The sequence below is a fragment of the Periplaneta americana genome, chromosome 9 (assembly GCF_040183065.1).
Source record: "Periplaneta americana isolate PAMFEO1 chromosome 9, P.americana_PAMFEO1_priV1, whole genome shotgun sequence".
NCBI lineage: Eukaryota > Metazoa > Arthropoda > Insecta > Blattodea > Blattidae > Periplaneta > Periplaneta americana.
The window spans coordinates 12,396,014-12,417,522 of record NC_091125.1 but is presented as its reverse complement, the minus strand read 5'-3'; positions in this window follow the sequence as shown (position 1 = coordinate 12,417,522).

Below are 21,509 nucleotides of genomic sequence, written 5' to 3'. Positions count from 1 at the left end.
ACATCTGGGATTCTTTGACTTCCCAATCACAAGCAATTTTCTTTTCTCCGTTCCATCCACATTTGCACAAATAAGAACTGTGATTCGATCTTTGAATAATTTCCTGCCAACACATTTCTCATCTTTTTTTCTCTCTCTATGAGGTCGGGAGGAGAAAATTCCTATGCACCGCGACCTGAGGTCTATTGTACGCCCCTGGGATGAGTTGTTGCCCAACGACCGCACCCACGCCGAACCGACCTAACCCCCAATACCCTAACGACCAGTCCCACCATCCCTCTCAGTCCGTGTACCATTCCACCCCAACAGCCCCCTCACATTCCCCCTTCAAACGGTCTGAGGTGTACGCCATCTCTCCCATCTGACCAACGGTCTGAGTTGTAGGTCACCCCTCCGTCGGGAGGGGAGTGGGTTCCGCTGCTGGGTCATCAACTACCATGCTTTAGCATATCCATGGAGGCCGGTCGAGAGTGTCAGGAGCTTCGGAGGGCCGCCGCAGGTGCCATCTGAAAACCAAGAAAGACAATCGGAATGATAAGGAAAGGTAGATGAGGTGGAAAAGGAAGTGGCGAGAATGAGTGGGGTTCCATACGCCTGATAAAGTTACCTGATATTCATTCATAGGATGTGATGGAAAAACCCCGAAAAAAACTCACTCAGGAACCTCACTCAGGCAACTAGTCCCAAGCGGGGAATCGAACCCCGGCCCGCTGAGTTCGGGAGCGAACACGTTACCACGAGATCACAACGCTGGACGTTTCTCACATTTAAATTCAAAGGTTTTGTCAGGTGTCAATTTAAAGAAAATGCCAGTTTCATCGGTATTAAAAATGTTAGCATGTCCTTGGCATACAGCATGTCAGTATCCAAAAGTAAAATTGATTTTGACGTTATATACGAGGTAGATACACTTACATATGACATTGTAAGCAAGGTAGAAAAGCATACGTCTTATGGGAATTAGTTGGGACCATAGAATATATGGCGTTTTAGGCAAGGTGTCGCACAAAACAAGGTCGCTATAACCAAGCTTTACTGTAGGCCTATGTGGTAATCTTAATTTTGTTTGAAGTAAGTGTATCTTTTTGCCTGCGTTCTCTGAACATTTAATTAAAATTAGGTTACAGGGCTTATTTTACATTTTCCAAGATTTTATTTAACTTGAAATGAGCAGTGTTCACTCTCGCTCTCTAACACAGGTTAAACACAAAAATTAAAGAGTACTTATATCATCTATATTTTTTCTTACGTGTTTAAAAACAATGTACTGGCAATGACCTTCAACTTACCTGTTCATAACAAGACAGATGAAGGGGTTGTTCAGATCAACACAGTCATATGTGCACTCCCTGCTGATTTCACAGCGTTGCACAATCTCGTAGGTCATACATTTTAAAATGCACATTTTTCTGGAAAACTATCCAAAATACAGCAAAATGTATTTGACTTTTTTGTTGTTCTTTAAGGTACGTTTTCCTCGGTGCGATTATTGCAATAATCGTTCAACGATTATTGTTGAACGATGAAACGTTGGACGATAATCGTTGGTTACCATTTTCCTCGGAGCGCCTACGATTTGTTGATTTTTCACTAGTCGCGTGTTTTCATTCGCAATCGCATCGTTCTAGAGCAGCCGCGGCGAAAATGTGAATGTGCGCCTAGCCACTGTGTAACCTGCAACGTGCATAGCACCTACGAGTATGGAGGGAGGCGGACACCCGAAAAGGAAGTAAAGCAACTATCTGACTTATTAACGGATTTTCATTTTCCTTACGTCAAGCACTCAAATATAATTTTATACAGTACAAGGCTACAAATTGATGTTTAGTACGTGTAACGGAGAAAGAAATGAATAAGAAAACATAGGAACACATTATCACAACCTAAAATTAACTTTCTTCTGTCTGCGACAGAGTTTCAAAATAAGGAATTATGTCACTTACTGCCAGTCGTAGTTGATCACGAAGGTATTTGTCTGTCAGTCGTGATCTAAATTTGTTTTTACTATTTTCATTGTTGAAAATAATTTCTCACAAACGTAAGTTATAGCGAACATGGCTTCAACAGAGCAAACGAATGAACGAAGCTTCAGATATTTATTTATTTTTTTTTTTTTTTTGGCAAAGATTTGAAAAGTTTAACATTTTTCAAGTCCTTACATATAACTTTCATTTAACATCACGTTGTAAATCTGTGAGTTTAAATTGAGGATCTAACCGTATTATTCGTACATCTGCTGAAAAAGGATCGACGTACAGAGATGATAGTAATAATAATAATGATAATAATAATAATAATAATAATAATAATAATAATAACACTTAACCTTTGAATGTTTCATGAGTAACATGTACTATAATGCCGTTTTATGTTACACAACCGTTTTCCTCGTAATATTTGTGAACAAATCATACATTTAATATTCTTATCATATTGGCAGCAAAAAATGCGTCCTCCCATCCTACTTTGAAACTTTCGTTTTTGTAGAGCTACATAATTTCGAGAGAGACATTGCGACGATACGCCACTCGCAGGCCAGAGACAAATACAAATGGAACGGAGTTTGAATCCAGTGAGTGAGAGGGTGGGGGTTGGAGAAGGTAGGAAGCAAGAGAAATGCATAGCTATCATTGAGAGCCACAATGTGCTCGTGAGTCACATTTTCCCCACGGCTATCCTAAAGGAAGATTGAGCTTAACAGAATGAGTTTAATGAGTAGACGTAAAAGATTACTTAAATGCCTTTGATTGAGGAGATAGAAGACGACGAAATACTTCTCCATACGTATGGGATGAAAAGAGCCAAAAAACACAGTCTGCTTGAGCTCAATAATGAAGAGAGACTGTATCAAAAATTTAAAGAACTTAATTAGTAATTTAATTTTCCAACTTTATTGACAAACTCAGCCCATATATTGTCCTTGACCCTTTGATCCTTGTAGGACGCATGTGACAGCTGACACAGTGAGGGATGATTCGCCACTTCCTCGAGAAGAATTTCATCATCAGCGTCAGAAAACGAAGGAGCCATGATACACGTCTTTCTCACAATAAACGTTAGCGACTGACGATTATATTCAACCTTTTCCTGAACGACTATTCAAGACGTACGATTGTCGTTAACAACTCTAGCGGCAGTCGCTCGAAGGAAAACAACTCCATAGGAAATACAAAGAAATAGTGCTCAACGATTATCGTTGCACGATCATCGTTGAACGATCATCGCAATAGTCGCACCGAGGAAAACGTACCTTTACTAAAGAAGTCATCCACCAGAATTAATGACATTACTTACGGTTCACTCTGTATATATACATGCAGTGGGCTCTCTATGTTCGACTGAACAGAATTGAAATTTCAGTCCAATAAAGTTAGTGGGTGTGGCAGGTGAAATTAATACAAATTCTTATTGGTTATCCATCAACGAATACAGTATTGTACTTGCATTTTCTGCCCGCCTCGAGACTTTTGTATGCGCTTTTAGTACCACAATGGGTTTCGACAGTTCCGTCTTACAAACAGCACAATTCTCAAATAGAAAAAGGAGAGTTCATTAATTTAAAATCAGTGATTAGATATGAATGTCTTAATCAATAAAATATTCTGTTTTCCTTCAACAAAAGTATCACTACAAGATACAGAACCAAAAATTCCCATTCAAATGGCAAACCCATTTCTTAGTATCCGGATTGGCGTGTTTAATTCTCCTACGTAAGCAGTCAAACTATAGGATGTCGGACTTGTTTTCTGTCGAACTTAAGAGCTTCCACTGTACATAATATATAACCACTTTTTTCAATATATTATTGAAACTCGTAAATATTAAGTTAGAATGATTTTTTTATTATTGCAACGGCAGGCTAATGAAAGTAATAATTTAGTCTGTTTCTAACTCTCAAAGTAATTTGGCAGATTAGATTAAAATGTCTTAATTCTTCAAAAGCAGATGTTCATATATGTAGGTATCAACTTACTTGTACGTACTTACTACTAATGTTACACCAATTCAGTTGTATATTTGTAACAGCAATATCTCTAACAAACTGCTCCTTCTTACAAATGTTGCAACAATATATCGACGTAAAAACTTGACCCACTAAGTTTATATTAAAATTTTATAGTTTTAACACCCCTGCTATTTCAGAGAAAGCGATAATAAAATACGAAATTCGTGTAAATTATATGAAAAGAGGTCGACGTACAGGGTAACGCATATAATACAAATGCCCGCAGTTTTCCTTCCCAGTCCTTCAATTACAGCTGCCGTGACAAATGAATCAGAATCGTTGAATGCCACAAGGCCCCGTTTTCCACAGAACATTGCTTTACGAATCCCAGCTTTATGCAATGAGATTAGATCAATAAACATTTTTACGCCTCTGCTTACTCCTTAACGATAGAAATGAATTACGAAGGTGGTTTACATAGAACTATACAATAGAATAAAATTACAAAGTGGATTTTCATGGAAATATTTCGTTGGATTATAGTGGGAGTCATAGTAGATTCATACTTATAAACGAAAGTGGTTTATAGCAGCAATCGAAGTTGTTTTATACTGAAAAGCCTAATTGACATCCTGAAATACGAAGTTTGATTTTAGTGAAGTGCAGATCTCATAAAAATTAAAGCAGGTACAATGAAATGCGTATTTGGTTGATACTGAAATTCGAAATTAGACTGTGTTGAAACTCAACGTTTATTTATACCAAAATACCGTAGTACTCGGTGTGCCCAAACGCAACCGAGGATGATGGATTTTAAAAGGCGCTAAAATACTTAGCTTAGCTTCCTTCAGAAGTACAGTACATTAACGGCACGTAAGATAACATTATCAGCGATAGGGAACTCCAGGAAAAATGTGTCAACCATTGCTCGCCTACATTGAATTTTGACGAATATAATCTCTGCAGCTGAAACCGACGTCGCATGAACTACTACTACTACTACTACTACTACTACTACTACTACTACTACTACTACTACTACTACTACTACTACTGCTACAATTACTACTACTACTACTACTACTACCACTACTACTACTACTATATCACAATCTAAAATACCTAGATTGTTGGCACCTAAATACAGAGTTTGTTTATACTTAAATAGACCTATTTACTCGTAGTTTGCTTATTCTGAAATACCTATAGAGGATTCCACTTTAAGAAAATAGCATTGAACATATGGGGGGCTGTTCCATCAACTATTTAGGCCTACAAATATTTTTCTTGGGAACTAGGAATAAATTAGTTTCCTTTAATTCATAGAACATAATTTCATTGAGAACTAGATTGATTTCGTGTCCTAAAGCTATGTTACATTTCTAAAATTACCACATATTTAATTTACGAATAACGGAGTAACAGCTAAATTGATGTCCATAGTCTTCTCCTCTCTTGCCAAACATCCCCACTGAAAAATTTAAAAAGACGAGAAGAGGTGGTACTGTTAAGGCTAAGATTTCACACTATTAAAACACGTACATTGTCTGCGCTTATTTGAAGAAGTACACAAAATTTAACTGTCAGCAAAACAACAAAGGCATTAGGTATGTATCTTAGGTCTTGTTTGATTATAGTGTGAAGTTATAACGGAAAAAGTGTGCTGTACATAATCCTAAATTTGTATTACAAGCACTTCTTAACATTTTTAATAACGACAAATTGTGCTGCACTTGATCTTAATATGTATCATAAGCGCTCCGTAACATTTGAGCCGTTCAGAGCAAAAGTGGTGTAAGTAAAAATTGGGTAATGAGGTTTAAAGTAAAAATTCTGTAAAATAGAGCGCAAAGTAGCAATTAATATGGCCTTCTTGCTATCCACTGACTACTAATAGTTTCAATAAATTGAATATTAATTGCTACTTTGCTCTGTATTTTACAGAATGTTTACTTTAATCCTCATTATCTATTTTTTACTTACACCACTTCTGCTCTGAACGGCTCATTTAATAACGGAAAACGTATGCTGCAAAAAAAATTACATTTGTATTAGAAGTAGTGTTGTGGGATTTAATCGAATAATCTGATCGATTAATCGATCAATTTCTATTGTAAGATTTAATCAATCAAATTATTTAATCGAATAATGGAGTCGATTAAAATTAATCGTTTGTACTTGATATAAATTATTACTTTGTTAATGCATAAGGGATGTCGGGGGAATATGGGCACCTTAGTACTATTTCGGGTGCAATATCTCTCGGTTTTTTTCTAAATTAATTTTACAGCTGGGATATATTATGTTTCTCAACAATTTAGCTATATTATATAAGAATCCTGACTGCGTACTCCTAAACGTACGCAAGTAAAACTGCAAAATGCAAGTTAATGTGTTTTGCCCATATTTCCCCGAGTGTGGGGGTAAAATGGGCATTAATGATGTGAATCACAGTCAACTGAAAGAAGTGAAAAAACATTTAAAACACTTGAAAATATAACAGTATTAATTATATTATAAATTGTATATGCAATTTGTGAAGGTTATTGCGTAACGTCTTTGGCAGATGATGTGACTCGTTGGCGATGAATGACGTTTGGAGATTCTAAGATATTTGAATCAGTGGAAGGAATTGTATGAAATTTAGATTTGTTACCTGATGCTGCAGTGCCAATGTAAGCATAATCAGGAATGACACTCATGTGCAGTGGAAAAGGGCCTGAAGCTCGGAAGGCATTTACAGCCAGACATACATTGACACGTCTGTTTCATGCTTCTTTGACAATGGAAGCAAACTTGACCTTCGTAAAAGGTCTCCTATGTTGCCTGAAGAAAGCTGTAGCACCACTGTTGTAAGCTTTCTTCAAAGGACCAAACAGACTCTTATCTGCTGATTGAAGCCTGGCTGTGGTATGTGGAGGAAGACAAAACATGCATAATCAGTTTTCTACTGCAAAGTTAAGAGTGTCAGGATTACAACTATGTGAATCACGTCCATCTACTATCAGAATTGCAGGTGCACGCTTACTGATGTTGAAATAAACAACGAAGTTCTCGATTATTGAGAAAAATATACGAGATGTGATCATTAAATTCCGAGATTGTGTCTGCTGTGGGCGAAGGGATCACGTGATTGACACGCGTGCGCAGCAGTGACACTAGACGACCTTGAAGAGACATGGCGCAAAGTTTTGAAGCGCTATCTTCATTGAGACCTGTGTTGCACAAGGTTTTGTTAGCACGTGCATCCACGCATTTGCGAAATCACGATGGACTCGAAACTGGAGCAGAGACCTAACGTAAAATTCTTTAGGAAATCGGCAACCGTAACCCATGGAATGTTGAAGCAAGTCTACGGGAATGAAGCAGTGAGTCAGGTGAGATGTGTTTTGAGTGGCATTCGCATTTCAGAAATGGCAGAACATCGCTGAAGGACGACGAGAGGCCAGGTCGACCACATACGTCCAACACTGCCGAAAATGTCGAAGAAAATTCGACAAATTTTGCATAATGATCCTCACGTCCATTTTGAATATGAACGACCACAACTCTGGACAAAGAACAAATGGATGCTCCATGATGACACTGCGCCAGCTCACAGAGCTCTCGCAACACTCCAGTTTTGCACTCGTAATAAGATGGTCGTCGTTCCTCACCCCCGTATTCACCAGATTTGGCCACATGCGACCTTTTTTTTTTTTTGTTTCCGAAAATGAAATTCAAGCTAAATAGTCACCGTTTTGGCACTGTGGAGGAGATCCAACGTGAATAGCAGAAGGTGCTTGACAGGCTTCAAGAACGCGACTTTCAGGAGGCATTCCAAAAATGGCAGACACGTTGGGATCAGTGTATAGCTGCCCAAGTGGACTACCTTGAAGTGGATGGCAGCTAAATTTAAATGAGGTAATTTTATTTCCACTTATGGGACAGGTCTCGGAATTCAATGATCACACCTCGTATCTCCGTTAATGTAGGCAGACTGTTTTTTGAAGTACACCTTACTGACAGCAGGCAGCTTTTCTTTCAGTCATTATTATCCTCACTCCTTTTATAATGATACTTGGAGGAAAGTAGTTCCTTGCTGCATTGAAGCCGGCCACAAGGGTAATGGTTTCTCCCTTTTCTTTAGGGTAAATGCAATGCACCACTTTGTGTTCTTTGGGTACAATGACATCTTTCGCTCTTGTAATCATTTGTAGGCCATTTTCATCAAGATTGAAGAGTCATTTTTATGAAGTGTAATGCTTGCCCATATTCCCCCGAACATTAGCGCCCATATTACCCCGACACGTAGGGTTTCCTTTCAACAGTTGGTACTACCGTAAACTATTCACAAAACAACGTGTGACGCAATAGAACGGCAATTCAAGATGTGTTATTCTATATTCATACTATTAGATTTAAACTATTTTCTAAAGTTCATGTGTAATCTATTACATATAACATATCTAAAATAAGTATTATGAAATTTTAGTGTATTTGGAATTCAATACTCACGTTTTAGATGGCTGTTTTGACAACAATACTGCACAGCGCGCTTCCCACAGCAACCATTACGATACTCTCACTTTATACTAACCGTTATTAACGAAGAAACATAATTCGTTGCAAGAGTTTCGACATGAAAACGTAATATTGCCCATATTCCCCACGTGCCCATATTCCCCCGAGTTCCCTTACTCAAAGTAAAAATTCCGACAATATTCGTCTCTTAGAAATTGCTTACTTCAAACACAATAATACCGTTATTTTGTAACTGCAAAGCAGGTAGCATCGGGAAAATCTTTGCACAAACACTTCAGAAAGAAATTAAGATTATGAAGACAGTGGCCTGGTCTATCTCTATTGAAAGTTGAAACACAATGTGAAAACTTTATTAAGTTTGTCAGCTCGTCTTCCTAGGATATAAAATACATAATTTTCTGGAATTCGCCACCTCATCCCTTAGCCATGGCTACACTGTGTGCAAGTATGAGAGTAACTATCTCCTTCTCTTTCTAAAATTTTGTAACCCGATTACAATAGGGGCCAGTCTGCTGTTCTGTTGCAGTCTCTTTACTGAGTTTCTAGATGAAGCTTGTGTGTTTAGTTTGATAAAGAAAAAAAATCAGATTTCTGTGGTCTGTGAAAAAAGTGAAAACTCTATTACGTCATAGGCCTATGAGAGTAAACACGGTGAAACGTTTGGATTTAAATTGAACGATCGTGGAGAAGTGCTTGACAGAAAAAAATTCGTGTTTAGTGATGCAGGAAATATTGATACTAAACTTAAAGCAGCACTTAAATCCCAGGGAATCAGGGACGTCGCTAGGGGGGTGCGAAAGGGTGCACAAGCACCCCATAAAAATCGGAGCACCCCTTTCCGCACCCCAAAGGTTATTTAAAGCCCCGATTTGGGCAATTTATTACAAAAAATACTAGGCATAAGTTATTTTGAAGAACATAAACGAACATATTCCTGTAAGTGTGTAAAACAAATTTCATTAAATGCGAGAAATAAAAACTAGCCATTATTCAAACTGTACATAACATTTGACATTTTACACGATTCACAGTTAAACTCAAATCAACGTTAATCTTGTTTTTATTCCATCACTAAATAGCGTTACATCTGCTTGAACGCAGTTAGCATTAATATATACCGGTGCAATACAGTCGACTCGACAATGAACATTCCCGGATGTCAGACTCATTATTGGTAAACCTACTGTATACGTTATATTAATTATTTTTTTCATATGACGTCATATTAGTTGTGTTACGAACTGAGCGCGTATCATGACAATAATGTACCTATGAAGAAATCTTAGACAGTGCAATATTATATAGTTGACTTCTAACATAGTGAGTGTGTTCTTACGAGTTACTTTTTTTTTAGTAGGTTATTTTACGACGCTTTATCAACATCTAGGTTATTTAGCGTCTGAATGAGATGAAGGTGATAATGCTTATGAAATGAGTCCGGGGTCCAACACCGAGAGTTACCCAGCATTTGCTCATATTGGGTTGAGGGAAAACCCCGGAAAAAACCTCAACCAGGTAACTTGCCCCGACCGGGAATCGAACCCGGGCCACCTGGTTTCGCGGCCAGACGCACTAGCCGTTACTCCACAGGTGTGGACTACGAGTTACTAGTTTAAATAATATTTTGTTCATTATTATAAGATATAAGTGATTTGGTTGTAAAAAGACAAATTCTACAATCTGTTATAATATCTACCGGACAAAAACGTAATATTTCGGACTTCTTTTAAAAAAATTATGCAGAAATAAAGAAAAGTAAATGAAGATGAATATGTTACAAACGAATTTGAAAGTGAAGTGAAAGCGATAGAGTATAATACTCGCGCTTAGTGAGAGTGAAAAGGGCTTCCCTCTCGATATAGCTGAATCAGTTTCCGACTATTCTCAACATTTCGTGTTAAATGAATACCCGAAAAGAACATATGGAAAGCAGGAGAAAAGTTTCCAGTCTGAATGGTTTAAAACTTTCCCCTGGCTGGAGAATAGTGTTTCCCAAGATGCTGCATTTTGTTTCGGCTGCCGTTTGTTTCGCCTGCGAGTGGTCGTTGTTCGTCTCTAACAACGAAGGGCGGGAAAAAGCTGAAAAAAAGCACTATTCGCCGACACAGAAATAAAAAACATGAAAATGTTGAATCACGTAAGAAAAGTTGTGCTGCATGGGAAGAATACCGACGCAACAAAATAAGAGATCCACAAACATCAGTTGGGACCTTGATAACTAAGCATACGCAATTAAGGTGCGAGAAAATCGTATGTGTGTTGGACAAATAATAGAAATCCTCAGGTTTACTGCTATACAAGGTATCGCTCAGAGAGGCAACAATGAAACCCAAGATAATGAAAACCGCGGAAATTTCTTAGAGTTACTACAGCTAATATCTAAAAACAATCCCATTGTACAAAACAAACTAAAAGAAAGGCAAAAAATGCTAAGTATACTCATCCATCAATTCAGAATGAAATCTTAAATGTCATTGCTTATGTTATTCTTGAAGTTGTGAGCAAACAAATAAACAGCGCTATTTATGGTAGACGAAACTAAAGATGTAAGTAAAACTGAACAGTTATCTGTCGTCGTTCGTTTTTACTGAATGACAAAATTCATGAACGCTTTTTAGGTTTTAGACCAGCTAGGCTAACTTATTGGACGCCACTTCACTTTGTATAATAATAATAATAATAATAATAATAATAATAATAATAATAATAATAATAATAATAGTAGTAGTAGTAAACAGATGTATATTATGTGCGTAAGTGCATGAGAGAACATTTTGGATTTTTTATATACCGAATTTTTACAGCTCGCACCCCATTTTTTACAGCTTGCACCCCATACGCACCCCCCTTGCTCTTATCCTGGCGACGTCATTGCAGAGAATTGACACAATAAATTATAAGCCTACATAATAAATATGTTAGTAAATAACTAAAATAGTTTTTTTTTTGTAATACAACGATACAGTATATATATATATATATATATATATATATATATATATATATATATATATATACAGAGTGATTCAAAACCTCTGTGACTAACTCTGAGGAGTGATAGATCTAACAATAAGGAACGTGTTAGGAAGAGAATGAGATAGAGATACTATACCTCACTCGTTCTACTAACGGAGGCATCTTGCGGCAACAGGGTATTAACCAAGACCCGTAAGACCAATGCTTTTTTCTTAAGGTGGAATACTTTATAGTGGGTTTATATTGAAATACGTAGTTGACATAAATTAAAATACAGCGTTTATTTAAGCTAATATCGCACTATATTCTTCTGAAATAATTAATTTGTTTATATTGAAATACTAAGGCAGTCTCTACTGAGGTACTTACTTGTTTATAGGCCTACTGATATATTTAGTTCATACTAAAATAATCTAGTTGGTTTATTAGGCCTACTGAAATACTTAGTTGATTTACTGAAATACTCAATTGGTTTGTATTGAAATATCAAGTCAGTATCTACTAAAATAGCTATTTTGTTAATACTAAACCATCTAGTTGTTTTATACTGATAAACTAAGTAACTTTATATTGGAATACCTCGTTTTTATACTGAAATACCTATTTGGTTTATACTGAAACACCGAGTCGGATTATACCGTTAGCGTATGCTGAAGTACATTCGTAGTTGGTTAGTTGGTTTACACTGAAATACCTAGTTCGCCCATACTTACATAATAAGTTAGTTTATACTAAAAACCTTGTTAGTTTATACCGAAATATCTAGTTGATCTATACTGAATTACTAAGTAGGCCTAGTTAGTTTCTAATGACATACTAAGTTTATACTGAAAAAACTAGTTAGTTTATGCTGAAATATTTAGTTAATTTTTATTTAAATAAAGAAGTAGTTTGTTTACACGAAATCCCTAGTTGTATACTCTCACATACTAAGTTAATTCATACTGAAATACCTTACTTACTTACAAATGGCTTTTAAGGAACTCGCAGGTTCATTGCCACCCTCACATATGCCCACCATCGGAACCTATTCTGTGCAAGATTAATGCAGTCTCTATCACCATATACCACCTCCCTCAAATCCATTTTAATATTATCCTCTCATCTACGTCTCGGCCTCTCCAAACGTCTTTTTCCCTCCGGCCTCCCAACTAACACTCTATATGCATTTTTGGATTCGTCCATACGTGCTCCATGCCCTGCCCATTTCAAACATCTGGATTTAATGTTCCTAATTATGTCAGGTGAAGAATAAAATGCATGCAGTTCTGCGTTGTGTAACTTTCTCCATTCTCCTGTAACTTCATCCCTCTTAGCCTCAAATATTTTTCTAAGAACCTTATTCTCAAACACCCTTAATCTCTATTCCTCTCTCAAAGTAAGAGTCCAAGTTTCACAGCCATACGGAACAACTGGTAATATAACTGTTTTATAAATTCTAACTTTAAGATTCTTTGACAAAATCTTCTCAACCGAATAATAACACGTATTTCCCATATTTATTCTGCGTTTAATTTCCTCCCGAGTGTCATTTATCTTTTTTACAGTTGCTCCAAGATATTTGAATTTTTTCGCCTCTTCGAAGGATAAAATATCTCCAATTTTTATATTTCCATTTCGTACAATATTCTGGTCACGAGACATAATCATATACTTTGTGTTTTCGGGATTTACTTCCAAACCTATCTCTTTACTTGCTTCCAGTAAAATTCCCGTGTTTTCCCTAATCGTTTGTGGATTTTCTCATAACATATTCACGTCATCAGCGTAGACAAGAAGCTGATGTAACCCGTTCAATTCCAAACCCTCTCTGTTATCCTGAACTTTTCTAATGGCATACTCTAGAGCGAAGTTAAAAAGTAAAGGTGATAGTGCATCTCCTTGCTTTAGCCCACAGTAAATTGGAAAAGCATAAGACAGAAGTTGGCCTATACGGACTCTGCTGTAAATTTCACTGAGACACATTTTAATTAATCGAACTAGTTTCTTGGGAATGCCAATACTGAAATACCTAGTTGATTTATACTGAAATGTTTAGTTTATACTAAAATACATTACGTAGTTTGTTACACTGAAATACTACTTGATTTATACTGGCATACCTACTAAGTTCATTTATACTGAAATACCCATTTGGTTTATACTAAACTATCTAGTTCATTTGTACTAAAATAGACAAGTAGTTGGTTTACACTGAAATTCCTAGTTGCTTTATACTGATATACTAAGTTAGTTTATACTGAAATACCTAGTTGATTGTATTGAAATATTTAGTTGGATTATACTCTAATACATACGTACTTGGTTTATACTGAAATGCCTGGTTTTTTTTTTTTTTTTTTTTTTTTTTTTTTTTTTTTTTTTTGTAATGACATACTGAATTTATACTGAAATACCTAGTTGGCTTATATAGAAATATCTAATTGTTTACACTGAAATACCTAGTTAGTTTACAGTGAAATACCTAGTTGCCTCATATGGAAATACCTAGTTGGTTTAAACTGAAATACTTTTTAATACCTAGTTGACTTATACTTAAATACATACATAGTTGATTTCAACTGAAATACATAGTATGTTTATAATGAAATACGTACGTACTGAGGTACTATGTTAGTTTATACTGAAATTCCTCTGAGGTTATAATGTAATAATGTTTATGCTCGACCATGCCGAAATGTAGTAATTATACACCTGGTAGCAGACCTTTAATGCATGTCATTAAAGTACACCTACTCATTAAAGGTCAGGTCTTTCAGCCAATGACGACTCAGGTTACAACTGTTCCGCCAATGACAGGTCAGCTTTCTACCGTTATAAAACCGCAAGTATCGATTATTCTCGGATATGCAATCGAAAGAGAATTAGCGAAAATTCACGGAGGCTGGAAATCCAATACTGTCGCAGAAGGTTATGTTCTGTTACTATAATAATTAGCGTTAATTGTAAATAATATTCAAATAAATAAAATTTGTCATCTCGTTTTTCAATGTCTAATTTTATTTCAATGTTATCTCTGTAGGTTCTTATGGCCTAGCAAGGTCAATGTGGACATCTGTTCCTCCGAAAAAATCAATACTTTCGCGTCTGCGCACATCTCACAACATACGGGACATTGCTCCAGGTCAGATACAATAAAATTAATAATATCAAGTTAGAAATATGGTCGAGCATAAAAAGTCGTATGAAACTCGCCTATAATGGTAATTAAGAAGCTCGTATGAAAATTATGAAACTCGCTTGCGCTCGTTTCATAAATATCCATACTCACTTCTTAATTACCTTCATTATAGGCTCGTTGCATAATGCACTATTATACTGAAATACAGACGTAGTTGATTTACACTGAAATTACATAGCCTATTAGTTTATACTGAAATACCCAATTGCTTTGTTCTGACGTACTAAGTTAGTATACCGAAATACCTCGTTGGTTTATACTGAAATACGTATTTGGTTTACATTGAAATACCTAGTTGCTTTATAGTGACATATTAAGTTAGGTTATATTGAAATATTTTGTTATTTTATACTGAAATACATACGTAGTTAGTTTACACTGAAATAACTGGTTGGTTTATTCTGACATGCTAAGCTAGTTTAAACGACATACCTAATTGGTTTATACTGGAATACTGTATCGTTGACTTGTTTTGAATATACTTGTTATTTGAGTATTACATAATTTGTTTACACTAAAATGCCTAGTTTATTTATACTCAAATGCAAAGCTGGATCATTAGAAGATCTAATCGACAAATATTGACAATTATAGAGTTAAGACATGTGAGAAGAAACGTGAGTGATTTTTTCTGGGCCATGAAAAGAATTTAGATATTCTAAAATAATTGAGATGACTATGAAATTTGTCATTTATTCAAAATTACAGACGAACTCGGAAACATCATGTGAAAAAGAATTTTCCTTATCTGCTAAAGGAGGAATAAATACTTGGAATCACCGCGGGAACAACAGAATGAGTCACATGGTCTAAAACATGAAGGTGAAAAGATGATGATGTCGACGACAACAGTGAAGATGACTTCGAAAGCATAATAACATATTGCTTTGATGAAAGGATTGAAGATTCTTCTCTGACATTTGCAATAAATCTGTCATTCAATGAAAACGAGTTAACGCAATATATTTAGTTTCTTGTGATGTTTCTTGCTTTACTGTTATCTGTGTCATGTAAGCATAGAAAGTAGTACTTAGTTTTAAGTTTAATTGTCTTGTACTGTAAATAATTTATAATTAATGCTATTATCACTGATGCACAGTTGTCGGGATGTTGGCATTTTATAAAATGAAAAACAATGATTTCAAGGCCCGATGTATGGTCAAGAAGGGAGTAGAGAGCTCTAGTGAGAAGGGATTTTCATTGCACCATTTCAAACGCAGATGGATACAGGGTGAAGGTCAGTGCTACCTTCGTCTTCAATTGAGAAGGAGAAGGGATCATATACTCATTCGGGTCGTTACAACCGGCTAAATCCAGTCAAGTGGCAGTCAACTTGATTAAGCCAGTTGTAACGGCCACACACGCTCACCTGAAAGAAGGATGTAGATCTGTCTGTGTTTTATATCAAAATGGTCTAATCAGAAATGAGATTGCGTAATTTAGCTACAGTTCACAGGATAAGGGATAGAATCATTTCTGGTCAGGACATGAACAGTGATAAACAAAATTTCAAATTTCTTATCTTTACAAGTACGGAATACAGATTCTGATTGAGTAGATTTTCTTAATTTTGTGGGCTACGCAAAAATAGCATGCAAGAAGATTAATTAGGAACGGCAAATTTTGTTACAGAAAAGTTGTTTATTTTATTTCATGGTCGCATTGCCATTGAATGTTAAGTTTTCTTATAGATGTGATGAATCGTTTAAAGTCTCGAAATTCATTCATAGTAGTTCTGTTCCTAATTAAAATAAAAAATCTAACATTTATTCTAATTTTTTATGTATTGATTTATATTTTGTATGAATAATATACATAGTAATTTCAGTAAAATATTTACAATTTCACGTAGAAAAATCATTTCTGAAACACTATGCAGCTTAGTAAGAACCAAAAATCTATTCTACAGCTCAGATGGAGTCCCCATCTCATATATACAGGGTGATCTGCTTAATTTTTTAATAGGTTATTTTACGACGCTTTATCAACAGCTTAGGTTATTTAGCGTCTGAATGAGATGAAGGTGATAATGCCGGTGAAATGAGTCCGGGGTCCAGCACCGAAAGGATCTGCTTAATTCTTTCACCTCCGATAGCGTGTGAAATATTTCAGATATAGACAAACCGGGAATTACAAGTTAAATTACATGGAAGGGGATCTCTGATACATGTAATGGTCCACACCTGTGGAGTAGTGGTCAGCGCGTCTGGCCGCGAAACCAGGTGGCCCGTGTTCGAATCCTGGTCGGGGCAAGTTACCTGGTTAAAATTTTTTCCGGGGTTTTCCCTCAATCTAATACGAGCAAATGCTGGGTAACTTCGGTGCTGGACCCTGGACTCATTTCACCGGCATTATCACCTTCATTTCATTCAGACGCTAAATGACCTGAGATGTTGATACAGCGTCGTAAAATAACCCAATAAAATAAAATGATACATGTAGGCCTAATGTAGGCTATTTTTTGCACATGAAATTATTTTCAAGACATGAGAGTCAATTTTCTTTTTTTAAATGGGAACCAACTATGTTTAGTATTGCAGATGTTGCGTTAGCTCTGTCTAATAACAACTGGCTACCTTACTGACTGTTTGAATTCACCGGTAAAAATAAACATAAGCAATGTCTGACCAAGGATCGAACAGAGGGAGGACAATTCTGGTTAGATTTGTGCGTCAATTAAATCACAATCACAATATACTGTACGTTTTAATACTACGGAAATGTTACATATGGTGAAGTGAGTCGTAAAATAGTGTACAATAACAAATAAACAATAATAAAATTATTCTAAAAAAAAACAAAACACAAAATCTCCGCTGTGCAATCAGAATCAATGTGTGCAATCGAATGCCTATAAATGATTGACAGGTTAAATTGATTTCAGTTTAAAACATTCATACCAATTAATTGTACAGTATATTAGTAAAATGTAGTTTAACGTACCTCCTCACACGTAAACCTTCTAGAGAGCCGTTCCGTAACACTTTCCCGATGTCTTATCGTGCAATTGAAGGGTTCAGAGTCATAGTGGGCCAAGCGCCATTTATTAAAAACGAGAAAGCAAGGGTTAAAGTTAAGTGAATACCATAGTTTAATGAAGATTTACATATCATTTAGTTTTAATGTGTATACTTTATATCACTTACTATATGTTTCCATTGAATTATGGTAATATCTTCATTTTAACTCTTGTTTTCTACTGTTTTAGTAAATGGCGCTTGGCCCACTATAGTTCTGAATCCTTCAATTGTTCAGTACAGAATTGAAGAAATAAAAGTTGTATTGGGTATTGTACAGTACTATGAGTGTGTTCGATCTTCAATTACGTCATCATTATGAACTAGACATAAGGAAGGGTACGTCTGATATTGTTTATGTTTACTCTTACCGGTGAATTCAAACAGTCTGTAAAGTAGTCAGTTGCTATTAGACAGAGCTAACGCAACATTTGCAATACTAAACATAGTTGGTTTCCATTTAAAAAAAGAAAGTTTACTCTAATATCTTGAAAATTATTTCATGTACAAAAATACATTACGTGTATCAGATGTCCCCTTCAATGTCATTTAACTTGCAATCGTCGGTTTGTGTATATCTTAAATATTTTACACGCTATCGGAGGTGAAAGATATAAGTGGGTTACCAGGTATAAAAAAATCAAATTCTCGTTCAAGCTCTATCTACAGAATGGAATACGGTGATAGGATAGCGGAAAGTGAGCAAGAATGGATTAACTACTATCCTGTATTAAGATATCCTAATACCACACAAAAATGTTTGTAGGAATTGCACATAAGTAACTATTGTGGGTTAGGATACATCTTCACTTAATACCATAAACTATTCCTACTTATTTAATGCGCAATATTTGAGAGGTGGAGTGTGAAGTGTGATAATAAGTAATAATTATATTCATATCATTTGCAAATCTGAGTTAACAACGTACTGTTCATACTGTGATTAACTCATGAAAAGATCTGTCGTTGACTTATATCATTGTTCGTAATGTGACAATGTAATTACCCAGGATTGACAGGTAATTGAAATATTAAATGTAAATTGAAATATGAATATTTACTAAGTATAAATAGTGATTTATATAATATAGGTGTAAATTTAAATATAAATACTGAGCGTGAATAGTAACTGAAATAATAAATTAAATTTAAATATAAATGCTTAAGGTAAATAATAATTGAAGTAATAAATATAAATTTAAATATAAATAGTAATTGAAATTATAAATATAAATTTAAATATAAATACTGAATGTAAATACTAAACGTTGGTGGCCTTCATTTTGAGCACCTGTTGTGAGGTAGAAAATGAGACTTTAACTCACATTTGCAAATGATACAAAATAATTTTAAAAGTCTAAATAATAATGTAAATAATAAATGTAGATAATATGGAAAAAAGTAATGATGGAGAGAGACATGTTTAAGCTTATATCTCCTTAATCTGACTTCGCAGTCCCCAAGTTTCCTATCTCGAAATGTTCTGTAGAGCATCCCTCATTTCTTGTTTATCTTTTGCACGCATTTTCTGAATCATCCTGTGGATTAGGTCTCCAAATGTAGATTAAATAAGATTATCTGTACACTAAAGACTTTCTGTCTCTCCCTTAGTAAACTGTATCGTGGTTGGAATGTGAAAAGTAGAGAACAAAGTTTAGACACAAAACATTGCCTAGAAGTGGCTACAGATTTAAGGAACACACGTTATAGGATGACGTTAACTGATTAATTTACTGATGTACCTTCAGGTTCGTATGCAAAATGAAATGTTCTGTTTAAAAAATAAATCTTTCGTTCGTCAGGAGTTCAGATGTGATCTAGTGAAGGTAGCAACTCAGAAGATAATATTGTAACTTTTTATTCTAATTTTAACCACCACAATGTGACTTTTATTTCTTAATAATTCACCTCCACTCAACACAGCAACAAGATAGTCGTTATTACACCCACACGACGACAATAACAATACACGTGTATTATTGATAAGAAACACAATGTACTCCTAATTTCAATTAATGTTTACAAAGCACTAAGTGCAGAACAAAACTGTCAGTTCTCAGTTCACAATTCGCTTGCCTTGGCTACTTCTTCTAGCTCACTGTTCAAGTTCACTGCACATCGAACTCAGATCCTCCAGATGCGTCGCCTTCGCCTGGTCACTGCCACAGTTACGGACTCACTCAAGTTCACTGCACATCGAACTCAGATCCTCCAGATGCGTCGCCTTCGCCTGGTCACTGCCATAGTTACGGACTCACTCAAGTTCACTGCACGTCGAACTCAGATCCTCCAGATGCGTCGTCTGGTCACTGCCACAGTTACGGACTCACTCAAGTTCACTGCACGTCGAACTCAGATCCTCCAGATGCGTCGCCTTCGCCTGGTCACTGCCACAGTTACGGACTCACTCAAGTTCGCTGCACGTCGAACTCAGATCCTCGGGATACGTCGCCGCTGTCTAAGACAAGACTTGAAGTCTGACTGAAGACTAACTAACTTACTCGCGACTGACTGACTCTCGTCGGCAACTCACGGTGTTATTTATTTACCACGAACATCTAGAATGTTCTGCGTCGCGAAACTTCTGGACCTCCACAACAATCCGCTTCCAGGTGCTTCCCTACTTCCGCCCAGTCACAGTCGCTTTTTCTTCCCCCTCACTCCGCACCGCGGCTAGCGTCAGGGGTTCGTGTTTCCGTTTCCCCGCACCTTCCTTCTCACCAGATGCACGCGCAACTCCCCAACGCGACCAGAATATTCCAGACGGATGTCAAAATTGTCACAATATTAAAATGCTGTCAATAATATCTGTAACTTTGCCTATGCTAGTAAAAGTGTCCGGATATGATTACTTTTCAGCCAAGGACGAAAACATATTATGTTATAATGTGTGTAAGTTGGACATAAAAGTTAAAAAACGTCGTAATTTACAAAAAAAAAACATTATAGTTCTAAAAGACATATCGAACATGTGAAATTATTTAGTGATTCCATTTCGAATCAGACCACTTTTTATTATGACTTGTACCTGAGATTGGTATGTTCGAATGAACCGTTCCATAAACTTGAGAATCCACATTGTAAACACTTGATTGAAAGGTATACGTCTAGAAAATTGCCGACTCCAACAACAATGAGTACACAATACTACCTTCGTGTTATGAAAGAATTTTTTGTTCTATACGATCAGCTGTTGACAACAATAAAAGAGTTAAACTAAAACTGAGGAGTGTTCTTGAAAAAAATCTGCATATTCGAAACACTTTGAAGTGCAATATGAATTAAATAGTCAATAGGCACAAGATAATACCTACACATCAACCTTATAATAAATATAAACTATTTCAAATTCGTACCACTAACATCGCCATTTTCGTAGTACAAACATTGTTTCAGTGAAAATCGAACAGGTTTATATTTGGCAATTTACGAATATACACAACTGTACATTGCAACAAAATTAGTGACACTCAGGACCTTTTCACATGTGACGGTCTCGGGTGACGTTCACTGGTGATTGCATTGAACACTCGTGAGTCACTGGTGTCGAACACAGCATTGCCAGCTGACTAGTTAGTAGCTTCTGATAAAAGAATTGGTGATTAGTTAGTGAAATGGATTCGAGCGAGGACATTTTGTTGTTACTGCTATTGAACAGGAGGAGAATGAAGAGAAAACGTTTATTACACAGACATTCACTGCTACGTGATCGGCTGGAGAAAGGCTTGTTTACACTCTGTATGACGACCAGAGACAAGATGACAGGAAATTTGTTCAATACTTCCGAATGTCAAAAACTTAATTTGATGAACTACTGTAAGAATATGAAAGAGGAAATCAGAGGAATGGACACGATACTAAGGAA